The sequence below is a fragment of the Panthera pardus genome, unplaced genomic scaffold (genome assembly GCF_024362965.1).
Source record: "Panthera pardus isolate Hobbes unplaced genomic scaffold, ASM2436296v1 HiC_scaffold_10, whole genome shotgun sequence".
Taxonomy (NCBI): Eukaryota; Metazoa; Chordata; class Mammalia; order Carnivora; family Felidae; genus Panthera; species Panthera pardus.
Window position 1 is genome coordinate 82,268,779 of NW_026526655.1, and position 15,676 is coordinate 82,284,454.

The following is a 15,676-nucleotide window of genomic DNA, read 5'->3' on the forward strand; positions in this document are numbered from 1 at the left end:
AGAGCCCTTAAGAATTATGCTGAATCTACTTTGCCTGTGCTCAAAACATGGAACAAAGAATTGTGAATGATAGCACATCTGTTTACAATATGGTTAATTGAATATTTTAAGACCACAGTGGAGAACTACTGCTCAGAAAAAAGGATTCCTTTCAAAATATTACTGGTCATTGACAGTACACCTGGTCACCAAGAGCTATGATGGAAATGTACAATGTGATTAATATTGTTTTCATGCTTGCTAATGCAACATCCACTCTACAGCCCATGGATCAAGAAGTAATTTTGACTTTCAAATTAAAAAAAAAGACCTTCAGGTCTTTGATTTTCAAGTATTTAAGAAATACATTTAGTAAGCTGTAGCTTCCATAGATAGTGATTCCTTTGATGGGTCAGGTAAAGTAAATTGAAAACCTTCTGGAAAGGATTCACCATCCTGGTGCCATTAAGAACATTCATGATTTATGGGAAGAGGTAAAAATATCAACATTAACTCTTCCAGGAGTTTGGAAGTTGATACCAACCCTCGTGGATGACTTGGAGGGGTTCAAGACTTCAGTAAAGGAAGAAACAGGAGATGTCATGGAAATATTAAGAGAATGAGAATTAGAAGTGGAATCTGAAGATGTGACTGAATTGCTGCAATCTCATAATAAAACTGTGACAGATGAGGAGTTGTTTCTTATGGATGAGCAAAGAAAATGGTTTCTTGAGATGGAAATTACTGCCAAAGATGATGTTAAGATTATTAAAATGATAAAGGATTTAGAATATTACATAAATTTAGTTGACTGCACGGTAGGGTTAGAGAAGATTGATTCCAATTTTGAAAAAAGTTGTATTGTGTGTAAAATGCTATCAAACAGCATCTCATGCTACAGAGAAAAAATGTTCATAAAAGGAAGAGTCAATTGATGTGGCAAACTTCATTACTGTTTTTACGAATTTGCCACAGCCATTCCAACTTGCAGTAACCACAACCCTCATCACTCAGCAGCCATTCAATCTTGAAGCAAGATCTTCCACCAGCAAAATGATTACAACTCACTGAGCATTCCAACAAGGGTTAGCATTTTTTAGCAATAAAGTATTTTTTAATTAACACATGTATCTTGTTTTTTAGATATTAATGGTATTGCACACTTAATAGACTACAATATAATCATAGCTTTTATATGCACTAGGAAACCAAAAAATTCATTTGACTCATTACATTATTACAAATTTAGTTTTACTGTGGTGATCTGGAACTGAACCCAACTACCTTCAAAGTGTGCCTGCATACCATACACATTCCTGCCTTAATAAGTAGAAAAGTAAAGAATAATTTTAACTTTACTAAGTAATTGCAGCACATCTAAAATGATACACTGTCATAATATCATTTTGTATCTCTAATTTTTTTAGATTCCTCTTTAAGTGGAGGTCATTTCTCTTCTATCCAAATCTTTTACAAATCTCTACATTCAAGTATTGCTTCCTAGCTTTTTTGTTCTGGAAAACTAGAAAACTATGTTAAGAGTCAGTAAAGCTAGTGAACATCTAAAGAGAAAGGGAGTTGCTTTAATGTGAGAGCTTTGTGATAAGTATTTTCAGTGCTCTGGGTCTTCATATTATTTTATATCTGTATTAGGAGCTGTACTCAAATGATGGCTTGTGCTAAAATTCATTTTCCATCAAAAGTGGGGAGGTCAGGTAATTCTAGAATTTTTCTAGGTAGCTAGAATAATGATTTAAAAAATGGGATTCAAATTTTACAAGATGAGAGTAAATCATATACAATCACTGTTCATAAGGAAATTAACATGCTGAAATTGATGCTTTCATCATTGACTCCACAGAAATCCAAAGAATTTCATTTTGAAAATTCATCTCAAATCTATATATTGAACTCATAGCAACAGGAAATGAGAAAACTGTATCTGTATATCTGCTTTCTTTCTTTTAATTTACGTCCAAAGGAATTCTCAGAATACAAAATGATATTTTTTTTACTCTGACATAAAAAGCCTAAACACTTAGTTCTTTAAATTTTAGGATGTTCTTAATGAATCTAGTCCCCCATGGGAAGATGTGTTGCTTTTCATAGCTATTCATTCATGTTCTCTAAAGAAGTAGTTTAGCTAAACTAAATATCAAAACTGAGGATGTGTCTCTGAAGCTTTTTTACAGACATGGTACATGGCTTTTTAAAAGAAACTTGATCTGAAGAACTGAAGTCACCTGTAATAACAGGCCAGGCATAAATACAAGCCAAATTAATTTAAAAAATTTCCAAAAATTGAACAAAGGTTTCTGAATCTCGTATTATCTGATTTTGTAGGTGCAAAGTATGTAGACTTAGATAAGTGTGTTTGAATATTCTTCTACCAAGAGGAATATGTGCATAAAAAACAAAAACAAAAACACTGAGACTAAAATAAAGCTGTGAATAACATGCCAATTTCTTAAAGAACTGCCTTCTATATATGTTATATGTGAAAAAATATATTGTGATTAATTTGTGCATAAATGATGCATACTCCTAATAACAACACATGGCTGTGTGCTTACAGTGGGGCCAACAAGTATTCTAAATGCTTTACTTGTAAATAGTTCAACCTTTAAAAGGCCCTATAAGTTAGGTACTACAATCAGTCAAACCCAAGTCTGCAGATGAGGAAACTCAGGTGCACAGAAGTTAAAGCTGCCCAAGTTGACACAACTAGACAGTAGAGGCACGGTTAAGAGAAAGTAGAAGAGCTATTAATATAACCTAAGGATATTTTAGTTAGGACAGTCTCTATATGGTATGACTTCCGAAATACAAAATGTTGAATCTAGTGTAAAAATGGAGTAATGAGTATTTTTAATTCAATAATTTAAACATTACATGGAACAAATTAGAAGAGAAATTCCTCAACCTGTTAAAGACACCCATGAAAAAACCACAGCTATCACAATACATAATGGTGGGAGATTGCATGTTTCCCCTTCTTAAGATGAGGAACAAAATGGGGCACCTGGGTGGCTCAGCCGGTTAAGCACCTGACTCTTGGTTTCAGCTCAGGTCATAATCTCACGGTTTGTGGTTCAAGCCCCGCATGGAGCTCTACACTGACAGTGTGGAGCCTGCTTCAGATTCTGTCTCTGTCTGTCTCTCTTTGCCCCCCCACCCCCCACTCTCTCTCTGTCTCTCTCAAAATAAATAAACTTAAAAAAAATTAAAAAAAAAAAAAAGGTGAGGAACAAAACTTTTACCACTTGTATTCAGTATTGTACTGGAGTTTACAGCCAGAACAATTGGGCAAGAAAAAGAAAGAAAAGGTAGCCAGATCTCAAAGGAAAAAGTCAACTGATCTTTATTTACAGAGTACATGAACTTATATAGAGAGAATACTAAGGAATCTACTAAAAAAAACTATTAGAAGAGTTCAGTAAGATAGTAGGAAAAAAGACCAATACACAAAAGTCAATGGTATGTGTCAACACACTAGCAATAAACAATCTGAAAGTGAAATTAAGAAAACCATCCCATTTACAATAGCATGAAAAAAACTTAGAAATAAACTTTTTAAAAGGTGTAAGGCTTAAGATTTGATAACACTGTTGTAGGATATTAAAGAAAACCAAAATAAGTTGAAGGATATGCTATATTTCTGAATCAAATACTTAACATTGTTAAGACAATAATCTTGAAATTGATCTACAGATTCAACACATAGGTATCAAAATTCCACCTGTCAATTTCATAGAATTGAAACCTGATTAGGATTTCACATGGAAATGCAGGAATAATCAAAACAATCTTGCAAAAGAAGAATAAAGTTAGAGAACAGATGCTTCACATAATCAAAATAATGAGGTACCGGCATAAAGATAAACAGACATTAGATTAATAGAACAGAACCATGAGTCAGGAAATAAACCCTTACATTTACAGTCATTTGATTTTTGACAGAGATACTAAGGCCATTCATTGGGAAAGAATTATCTTTCCAACAGATGGTGATGTGTTTAATTAGAGATCCACATGAAAAATAATGAAACTGGACTCCTTCCTCACACCATATACAAACATTAACTCAAAACTGATCATAGACTTTAGTGTAAGAGCTAAAACTAGAAAACTCTTAGCAGAAAACAAAGGAATACTGGTACAACTGGGTGGCTGGGTTAAGCGTCTGACTTCGGCTCAGGTCATGGTCTCATGGTTCCTAAGTTCAAACCCTGAATCGGGCTCTGTGCTGATAGTTCAGAGCCTGCTTCAGATCCTCTGTCTCCTTCCCTCTCTGCCCCTCTCTGCTCTCTCTCTCTCTCCCTCTCTGTCTCTCAAAAATAAACATAAAAAAAAAAAAGAAAACAAAGGAATAAAATTTTGTGACCTTGGCTTAGGCAAAGTCTTCTTTTTTATTTTATTTTATTTTATTTTATTTTATTTTATTTTATTTTATTTTATTTATTTTTTTAAATGTTCATTTATTTTTGAGAAAGAGAGCGCAAGCAGGGGAGGAGCAGAGATAGAGGAGGGACACAGAATCTGAAGCAGGCTCCAGGCTCTGAGCTGTCAGCACAGAACCTGACATGGGGTTTGAACTTCAAGCTGTGAGATCATGACCAGAGCCAAAGTTGGACCCCTAACTGACTGAGCCACCCAGGTGCCCCTATTTTATTAAAAAAAATTTTTTTTTTAATGTTTATTTATTTTTGAGAGACAGAGAGACAGAGAGACAGAGCATGAGTTGGGGAGGGGCAGAGAGAGAGGGAGACACAGAATCGAAAGCATGCTCCAGGCTCTCAGCTGTCAGCACAGAGCCCAATTTGGGGCTCAAACTCATGAGCAGTAAGATCATGACCCAAGCCAAAGATGGACGCTCACCCGACTGAGCCACCCAGGCGTCCCAAGGCAAAGCCTTCTTTAGATATGACACCAAAAGCACAAGCAAAACAAGAAAAAAATAATAAATTGGATTTCACCAAAATTAGGAACTTTTGTGCTGTAAAGATGATACCATCAAGAAAATGAATAGACAATCTATGGGTGGGAGAAAAATTTTGTAAATCATGTAACTGATAAAGGACAACTCAAACGTCCATCAACTGGTGAACAGATACACAAAATACAGTATATCTATATATTGTGATATTATCTGTCAATAAAAAGGAATGAAGTTAGGATACATACTACAACATGGACAAACTTCAAAACATTATCTTAAATGAAAGAAGCCAGTCACAGAAGATCACATATTGTATGATTCCATTTGTATGAAATGTCCAGGATAGGCAAATCTATAGAGAAAGACAGTAAATCAGTGACTTTTTAGTTTGGGAGGTGAGGGAGAAAGAGAATAGGAAGTGACCACTAATGGGTACATGGATATTTGGGGGGTTAATTAAGACATTATAAAACAGATTGTTTTGTCATACAGCTCTATGAATATATTAAAAACCATTGAATTGTTCACTTTACATAGATGAAATACATGATATAGGTTGTATGTCAATAAAGCTGTTAAAATAACAAACATAATTTTTTTTACCTTATATAAACTACTTCATGAATAAAATCTTAGATGGTGATGCTGGGAAATGCTCCCTTTGTGAAAGACAACAAAATGTTTAAATCCTTTTCATCACGTGCTCCCTAATTTGATCAACACCAAGCAAGAGCAGTTCTAGTATTGAACTATTATCAGATAAAATAGCTTAATATTAATCAATGTAAAGCTAAAATTACTAACCTGTAATAGTTTTTCTTGAAAATATAATCGACTTAGAGCAACAATTTAATACGGCAAATCAATTCATTTTTGCAAGTTGGGGGCACATTTTGAAACTAACTTATTTGGTAGAATGAGACTTCGTCACCCATCATTTTAGTAAGTCCATGGGAACATTATCAAAGAGATTCACTCATTCTCTGTGAACATTTATTGAGTACTGATTATGAGCTTGGCACTGTGATAAGTACTGGGTATCTGGTGGTAACCTTTCCTTGAGGGCAAATAGTGGAATACTGGTAATGCCTACTCTAGTAGTAAGCAGGACAAGATACTTTATGGTGTTTTATGCTTTATGGTAAAAATTTCCCAGGACTCACTCAACATTGTTTTCCTGTGTGGTAGAACTCTTTTTTTAATATTTTTAAATATTTTTACTTTTTAAATATTTTTTACTCTTTTTAAATATTTTTACTTTTTACTAAAGGTGCAGCATGCTATAAGGACGCATTTTTAACCAACTGAGTCACCCAGGCACCCCTATGGATGCATTTTTAATTCACTTTGCTTGGTTTTATTTTTTCTCTGTGTCTTAATTTCCACATCCACAAAATGGGGATAACTGAATCTACCTTGTTAGGTTCTTATGAGAATTAAATGAGATAATCTATTTAAAGCACATAGGTTATTACCTATGTGCTTGAGTAAAGATTCAATAAACATAATGATGATAATGATGATGATGGTGGTGGCAGTGGCAATGGTGGGAATTTACATATATGTATATAAACATACACGTACATATTCCTGTATGTACAGAGATGAATTCTGTCTCCCTCTAGGTCTGTGTTCTGGTTCAGCTATTTATTTAAAAAGACATAATTTTATCCTTTGTTCATCTGGCTTTCAAAATTATATGGATATATCCTGAACTAGCAACTATGTACAACTGGTTTCAATCCGGCTTCTATGCTATATCTGGTTATAAGAAGTGGTATGTCAGATATTATTTGAAGGTCATGTAATTTGTCCATTCTTCTATGTATTGTAAATTCTATGGTTGCATAAAACATAACTCTCAAAAGGCTACAAAGTTGGACTATATATATCTTAACCCTTTGCAGAAACTCCATTTTTCAACTGAAAAAGTAAAGAATAAACTGCCATAAGAAATCTATTTATGCACTTGTATTTGAAATTATGTAGAAGTTATAGCTATGTACCTCTTAATCATAATCTCCAAAGATGCTTTCACATTCTAGAAATGCATTTTTTTCGCTTCTCTTGTGAGTAATTACTTTTAAAAAACACTAAGAAATGATATTTGTGGAAAATTTTTTTAAGGTATGTATTTTTCAACTCCTTTAGGTACAATTCTTAAATAAATTTTCACCACCAGAAGGCTATAAACTCAAACTGTATTATCTATTATATAAAAAATATAAAATAACAAGGAATGATTTATCTGACGATTGTAATGCATACAAAGGACTGAACTTCTTTCCTACAAGTTTATCATATTCAGTAGTAAAAATTCACTGTTTCCCAACGCTCTCCTGCCAGGGAACCCTTGTAGCCAATACCTACCTATGTGCTAAAGCTCAACTGAGACAACAGTTATTAATAGACCTATACAAATAAGGATTACTGGATATAAAAGGAGAATCAGCAGTTTATTTTTATTTTATTTATTTATTTATTTTAAAGGGAAGAGCAAGGCTACAAATGTGCTATTAGCACCCAATGTATGCAAGAAACAGAAGTGATTGAAATTTTCTAATTTTGTTTTCAGTTATATTTGAGAGGTACTGTGTCAATAAAACAAGAATATACTACCATAGAAACAGAGCAATTAACAGTAAAACAGCAAAAAAAAAAGTTGTGCTAATCTATAATATTTCCCAGGACATGAAATTCAGAATTTCTCCACATACTCAGTTAATCTGATAGGCAATAGACTAAATCCATTATTATTTTTATTTATAATTCTTACATGTTAGTTTTCAGTTGTTTGTTGTTGGCAGAAAGCAATGATAACATTCAGAGTTCTAGTAGTGCATTTCAAAGTAAAATAGGAATTCATTGTTGAGGGAAGTCCTGTACACTAAAGGAGTCTGGCAGACATCCCTGGCTCCTGACCACTGAATAACAGTAGTTCTTTCTCAGTCGCAGTGAAAACCTAAAAAGGACGTTAACATTACCAATATGTCCCTTGGGGGAGTAGAGGAAGAGCATACTAGCCGTATTTTTTTTTAAATGGAGGTAAATATTTAAGCGTAGAAAATAAAAATGATAAAATCTATAAAACAGAATATAAGAAGATAATTTTACTACCTTGCAGTAGTGATTTCCTTTCTTACCATGACATAAAGACCAGAAATCACAAAGACTGACACATTTGACTAAAAAAAAAAAAAAAAAAAAAAAAAAAAAAAGTGAAACTTAAATCCAGCAAATTATGTAAAAGAAAGCAAAATTATGTAACAAAAGCAAACAAAGTAAATTATGTAAAACAAAGCAAAAATGAATTGGGAAAAATATTTATATTTACAAAAGAGACTAATTAATAATCTTAATATTAAAAATTCTTCCAGGGCACCTGGGTGGCTCAGTCTGTTAAACTTTTGGTTTTTGATATTGGCTCACGTCATGATCTCACGATTCTTGAGATTGAGCCCTGCCTCAGGCTCAGCGCTGTGCACAGCCTTCTTGGGATTGTCTCTGCCTCTTTCTCTGCCCCTCCTCCCCCAAATAAATATATTAAACATTAAAAAAAAAAAAAAACCTCTTCCATAAAATCAGTGAAAAAGAAACCACATAAAAGAAAAATAAACAAGTACATAGTAGCTGCCTTACATGAATTTCCTCATTAGGAGAGGATATAAAATTCTCAACAATTTTCTAAAGTAGTTTTTAGAATCACATCAATTTTATAGTAAGGTCAATTAGCTTGCCACTGTTACACAGCATGGTAGTGGTAAAGGTTGGGATTCAAGCTCTAATGTTAGAGCTCAGAGTCTTATCATTGCTCTCTACCAATAATAGACAATTTCACTGCTGCAAGTATATTAGTTTTATATAATTATTAATAAAGCAAATAGATACCTATATGAGACAGAATCTGCACTCTCTACTTGTAATCGAGAAGAAAAAGAAATAATCTAAATAATTTCCAATAGGGAATTTACTTACTAAAATATAGCATATCCATAACAAGTAATATCAGACAGAAATTAAAAAGAGTGAGGCAAATATATATGTAGCAATATGGGAAGATGTTAGTAATATGTTGGTAGATTTTTTAAAAAGCAACTTGCACAACAGAATTAGAGTATAATCTCACTTGTATAATTTTGAAAATTAAATATATATAATTATATACTTACATAACTCTAAGGAATAATTAATAATTCCAGAGAGGAATTTTTACTTTCCTGTGTTTTATATTTGTACGATTAGATTTTTTTAAATAGCATACCTATATTTCATTATTTATAATGAGCAATAAAAACACCCCTATATTGGAAAAAATAAGGGAAAATTACATTAATCAAATAATTTCCTACACAGAAGCTTATAGTTTTTATATATTAGTAAAATGTCCAATGCTGTCACATAGCTATCACTTTTATTTGATATTGAAAATTCCTAGTATGTTATTCCTAATGATAGCAGGTAATAACTTATTCTCACCTCCAGATCATTAACCAACAATTTCACAGCTTGCTAAGAGGTTATCTAAAGTTCTCAGACAGTATTTAAACCAGCTACCTTCTGGGGTGCCTGGGTGGTTCAGTTGATTAGTGACTGACTTTAGCTCAAGTCATGATCTCACGTTCATGGGTTCGAGCCTCATACTGGCTCTGTGCTGACAGCTCTGAGCCTGGAGCCTGCTTCATATTCTGTGTCTCCTTCTCTCCTCCTGCCCCCTCCCCATGCTTTGTCTGTCTCTCTCTCACAAGTAAATGAATATTAAAAGAATAATAGTAATAAAAATGAACCAGCCACCTTCCGTATTGATTTTGTCTAAAAAATAATAAGCTATTTCAGTACAGAGTGCTTTAAAAAAGTAGTTGAGCAATATGTCTCAAAAAATTAAAAATTTCAATCCTCTTTCATCTACCTATTACATGTTTTAGTAAGAATTGTGCCCAAAGACTTATTTCCTGTCATTAGAGCACTAGTATAATAAAAAATTTAAATCAACAATGGGAAGCTGTTAAAGTGAACTACACAACATTACACAGATATATAAAATAATAATGCAGAAGAAAATTAAATAACATGGGTACATGTTTATAATGTACTATTCATGAAAAAATTCAAGTAACAAAATGGCATGTACAATATGAACTCATTTAAAACATAAAAATCCTTAAAGAGAAAGATCTGGGAGTATAGGCACCAAAATGATTATCTCTGGATGATATAATTAAATGTGATTTTTATCTTCCTCTTGTATATTTTCTTTTTTTCCTTCCTATATTTTCTAAAAGAAATAAATATTACTTTGTATTAACAAAATTAGCTTAAAAGTAGAAAAAAAATCAAAATTGTGTGTTGTGACATGTTTATCATATAGTATACAGTCATCTTCAGATTATTCCTAGAGAGAAGAAAAATGGGATACAAAGGCAAAGTGATGGGCAATCATTTATTAATCTAGTTTCGCCATTCTGTCCTACTTTTCTTAGCAGTCTTTCCATGCTGAAAATTGGCTGTTCACAACAGAATAAGGTGTATTTAGGCTACTAACATTCTTCTGCAACATGGGAAGGTAATGAAATGGTGTCTCTATGCATGTCATTTTAGGCTTCTCTAAACCTCTAACAAAACTGGTGATGTCAACAACATTTTAATTAGAGATTAGAAGCTGTTAACAGCAAATGCCAAAAATATCAACAGTACAAGTTTGAGAGCAAGTACTATAAATTAAAAAGTTTAAACAAAAGTTTTCAAGGTAATATTCCCAGTAGATGAAATACAATGTGCTTGCCATTATCTAAGAGTTAAACTTTATGTGCAAAAAGGAAGCACCAATTACTGGATCATTGAATGAATTATTACAAAATGTAAGAAGCTTCAAGTTATACCAGTTATTTCTCAAGCTCAAACTCACCTCAAGCATTAGAGTTGGAGAGGATTTGTTTAATAAAATGAGCAAGCTGTTTAGGTTTCAGAGTGAACAGCTGGAGACTGCACACAAGAAATGGGCATGACTACGACCGTATGATAGAGCAGAAGTAACATCGGTGATTCTTACCTACGTATCTCGTCTAATAAAGTTTTCAGAGTACCAAACAGACACAGACATTTAGATGACCAAAGAGATGCCCGAGTTTTAGAGAGTCAGTGGCAGAACTGGGCCTCCTAAGATTTGAGACTGAAAGATTTTTTTTCTTCAAGTTCATCATTATAATAGTAGACCAACTGTGAATGACAATCCACAAACAGAATATGATGGAAATCAAATTTAAGTAAAAATTAGATAAGTGGGTAGAAAAGGAAATAAAGAGAAAATAGATGAGTCAATATTAAGCATTTAAAAATTGTAAACTTGTTAAAGAATAGCATTTTTGATTCTTTTTAAATTAAGTATCAGAAACTATGAATTGCAAAGAGGTGTTATCATGTGATAATATCTCATGCTTATTTTATTTTGCAATGTGTGAAAATTCACAAAGACATATTCATTTTGCATCAAGTATAAAAGTATCTGGTACCAGAGTTTGTTAGGCCATTTTGGAAAACATTTCAAGAAAAGCTAATAAAAAGTATAGTTTTTTTAAATAAGGAAAGAATATTTTAGTTCAGGATATTTATGACAGAACAAAACCTCCCCAAAAAAGTACACATGCTTAGATTTCTGGGGGAATAGGATTTCAGTAAAGCCACTAAAGTTTCTCACAAATGTATATGTGTACACACATATGCACAATTTCTTATAAAAAAACAAGAACTAAAACAAATTGTTAGAGAAATTATTACTGAGGAGATGTACTTTTGGGTATGAGAAAGCTAAATTTGAATATTTTTGACACTATATACAAAAGTTACCAACATAAATTTCACTTTTCTAAACTTCTGAAAATTTTCAAACTTAGGAAAAGTTCCAATAATAGTATCCCCACAGAACACCCAATTACCTTTCACCTAATTTAATGATTTTTAACCTCTTGCAATGTTTCCCCTTCCTCTGTCTTGAGTATCTGCTCATGTGTGCATATCTGTATATATACATGTGTTTTTTTTTTTCTGAACCATTTGAGAGATAGTAGTATACAATGTGATGCTTGACCCATACATATTTCAGTATGTATCTCTTAAGAACAACAATATTTTCTACATAATTGTGATAATATAATTATGACATTCAGGACATTTAACATTGATATTTAATATGATATCATTTACAACCCAAAATTGCATTTTGTCATTTGTCCCCAAAGTATCCTAACCTTTTGTTATTTTTGCCTTTATTTTTTGTTTCCAAATTAGGATTCAATTAATATTCATTCTGCTTTCATCTAGAGCAAATGCTCAGTCTTGTTCAGCCTTTCACATTAGTGACATTTTGGAAGAGTCTAGGTAAGTTGTTTTCAGACCAAATTGTTTCTCAATTTGAATGTGTCTGGCTAATTCCATTTCATGATTAGATTTAAGTTCCACGTTATTGGTAGGACTACAACAAAAGTGGCAGCTTTTCCTTCTGAAGTGTATATTAGGAGGCACATGATGCCAGATCATCTTTTATTGGTGTTCTGAAGTTTAATTTGGTCAATTTGGTTAAGATGATAATCTTATGGCAAGAGCCCAAATGTCCATCAGCTGATGAATGGATAAAGAAGATGTGGTTTGTATATACAATAGAATACTATTTGGCAATGAGAAAGAATAAAATCCTGCCATTTGCAACAATGTGGATGGAACTGGAGGGTATTATGCTAAGTGAAATAAATCAGTCAGAGAAAGACAGATATCATATGTTTTCACTCATATGAAGAACTTGAAAACCTTAATGGAGAACATGGGGAAGGGAAGGGGAAAAGTTTCAAACAAAGAGGGAGGCAAACCCTAAGAGGCTCTTGAATAAGGAGAACAAACTGAGAGTTGATGGGAGGAGCCGGGAGAAGGGAGATGGGTAATGGGCATTGAGGAGGGTACTTGTTGGGATGAGCACTGGGTATGTAAGCAATGAATCACAGGAATCTACTCTCAAAACCAAGAGCACACTGTAGACACTGTATGTTAGCAAACTTGACAATAAATTAAAAAAAAAAGGGATGCTATCTGCCAGATTTCTCCATTTTAAAGGTACTTCTTCCTTTCTAATTAATAAGTAATCTGTGAGGTGACACCTTGAGACCATGTGAATATCCTGTTTGCCAACAGTCTTTTATTCAATAATTTTAGCATCAATTGGTGACTGTTACTTGATTCAGTTATTATAACTGTTGTACAATAAGGTGATTTTCTATTTCTACAATTCTTTCTACATTTATTACCTGACATTTTTCTGCTAAGAAGCACTTTACATTCACCCCTTCTTCTAATTTCTTTTAAGTATCAGTGTGGACTCATTGATTGCTATTCTTAATTCATTGTGTTTAATCCATTTCTATCATTATTTGATAGTCAAATTGTCCCAGACTTGTCTAGAGGGAGCCCCTTTAAAGCTGGCTCTTGTACCCTGTGGACATGTCTCCTCAGGTTTTGAGCTTGTCCTAAAAAACACTGTAGAAATATTGACTTATTTCAAAACAGAAGTCAATATTACATCCAATAGTAGAACCCTACTAGAAGTATTCCCTCCAAATTAGAAAACTGGAAAATTCCTTTAAGGATATGAATTATTATTAATATTAGTTTTGAGTATTTTTACAAATGCAAAAAAAGAAAAAGAAGCACAATGAATTAATATAACATAGGAAGAGGCAAAATATTATTTTGATAAAATGATTGGATGTTATGAAAGAATCAGTCAGAAGTTAGGAGAACTAAGGAGTTTAATACATTTTCCAGATATAAGTTAAATATATTAAAGTAATATCACCAAATAATAACTAACTAGGAAATACAAAGGGAGAAGAGATTTCATTCCAAGGAAAAACTGCATTATTTAGAGTGTAACAGTGAGAGGTACATTTAATCTTTATGAAGAAAACCATTACATTTAATTAGGAAATTTAAACTATGACCTAAATAAATGGAGAAAATGTCATATTCTTGAATGGGTGGCCATAATATTATAAAAATGAGTTTTTTAGTTAAACATAGTGGATTACACATGTGTTATCTCCACTCCTTCTTGAGGTCACCATTTAAATAAGAGTAAATATATTTTTAAAAAATTACAATACTATACAAAAAACAAAAACAGGTAAAATATATCAACATAATTTTGGAAACTGGAAGTTGGATGGATTAAAGATAACCCAAGGGGTGAAAAAAGGTATAGAAGTGAAGGAAAAGAGAGAGGGAGAGGGGGAGGAAGGGAAAAGGAGGAAAGAGAATGCAATTCTATTGCAGAACCTCACAAAAGCTTAAATTGTCCTTCTGGATATAAGGGATTAATAGAGAAGGGCTTTAAGTGTAAGGATCAGTTCACAATTTTTTTTTACAGTTTATTTATTTTGAGAGAGAGAAGGTGTGCACACTTGGCCATGTGTGTGGAAGGGGCAGAGAGAGAGGGAGAGAGAGAGAATCCCAAGCAGGTTCTGCATTGTCAGCATGACGCCAGATGTAGGGCTCGAACTCACAAAAAGTGAGATCATGACCTGAGCGGAAGTCAGACACTTAACCAACTGAGCCACCCAGGCGCCCGTGTTCACAATTTTTTAGTAGAGAACTAATCTCCTTCCCTAATCTGGAGCCAAGTGACTACTCAAATAGGTGACTGGAGTTTTATTTGGTGATCTCCCAACAAAGAGATCACTTCATTGCTCACTCAACTCTTAGGGAAACTTTTCAGTCAACAGCTCTGCCTATTGTGAACAGGATTCAAACAACTGAAAGAAAAACAGTAAACTTGGAAAAACTGATACAATTCAGGAAACAGAAGAAACATCAAAAAAATATATTTAAAAACCTCACACAAATAAGAAAACTATATTATACTCAGGAAATAAGAATCAGAAGCTTATAGGAAAGAAACTTTCAGAGAACAAAGAGCAGGAAAAAAGCATAAATGTATAAAAAGGTTCAAAGATAAAAGTGAAGACTGCTTCTACAAGGTAGAACAAAATAATAGAGAAATGAACAACAGGAAACAAAAGATAAGACAATTAGAATCTAAGAGGTCCAATATCCAAATAATAGGAGTTCTAGACGGATGAAAAACCAACATCACCAACAACAGCAAAATTAGAAGACAAGAAACTATCAAAGAAATAATGCATGAGATATTTCCAAATGGGATACCTAGGTCAAAGGATGAAAATACAACAAACAAAAAGGTGAATCATTAAGAAACTATAAAACACTGTGGAAAAAGAGAAGATTCCAAAGCTTCCAGAGATTGTCAATGGGGATCTCCTATGTAGAAGATGAGAATCTGAAAGTTATTGGTCTTTTTAACAACCACACTGGAAACTAAAAGATAATGATCTTTAAAATTCTGAAATAGACATGATATTAAGGAACTAGTGCAAACTAATGTTCGTTCCTGTTAATATTTCCTGTTAACAATTATAGAATAGTTTTAGAAACATTAACAGAAAAAGCTCAAACCAGAAAAACAATCAAATAAACCTGAATTGCATTCTTGCTCAATCTCTTACTAGCTTTGTAGTTAGTGATTACTAAGAAGCTAATTACTTAGCTTCTTTAAACCCGTTTCGTTCTTATAAAAAATAATGCCGAATTCATAGAGTTGTCCTAAGAATTAAATAATTTTTACAAAATCACAAAGAGGTACTTAACAAATTATGACTATTATTATTATCTCCAGAATTATCATTTTTATTATTTAGTTTA

General features: G+C 32.8%; 1 protein-coding gene across 4 annotated transcripts in view; it reads right to left on the bottom strand.

Annotated features, from left to right (window-relative positions):
• The window catches only part of MBD5 (methyl-CpG binding domain protein 5), a 445,631-nt gene that overhangs the window by 333,525 nt on the left and 96,430 nt on the right, over positions 1-15,676 (bottom strand). The window lies entirely within an intron of this gene.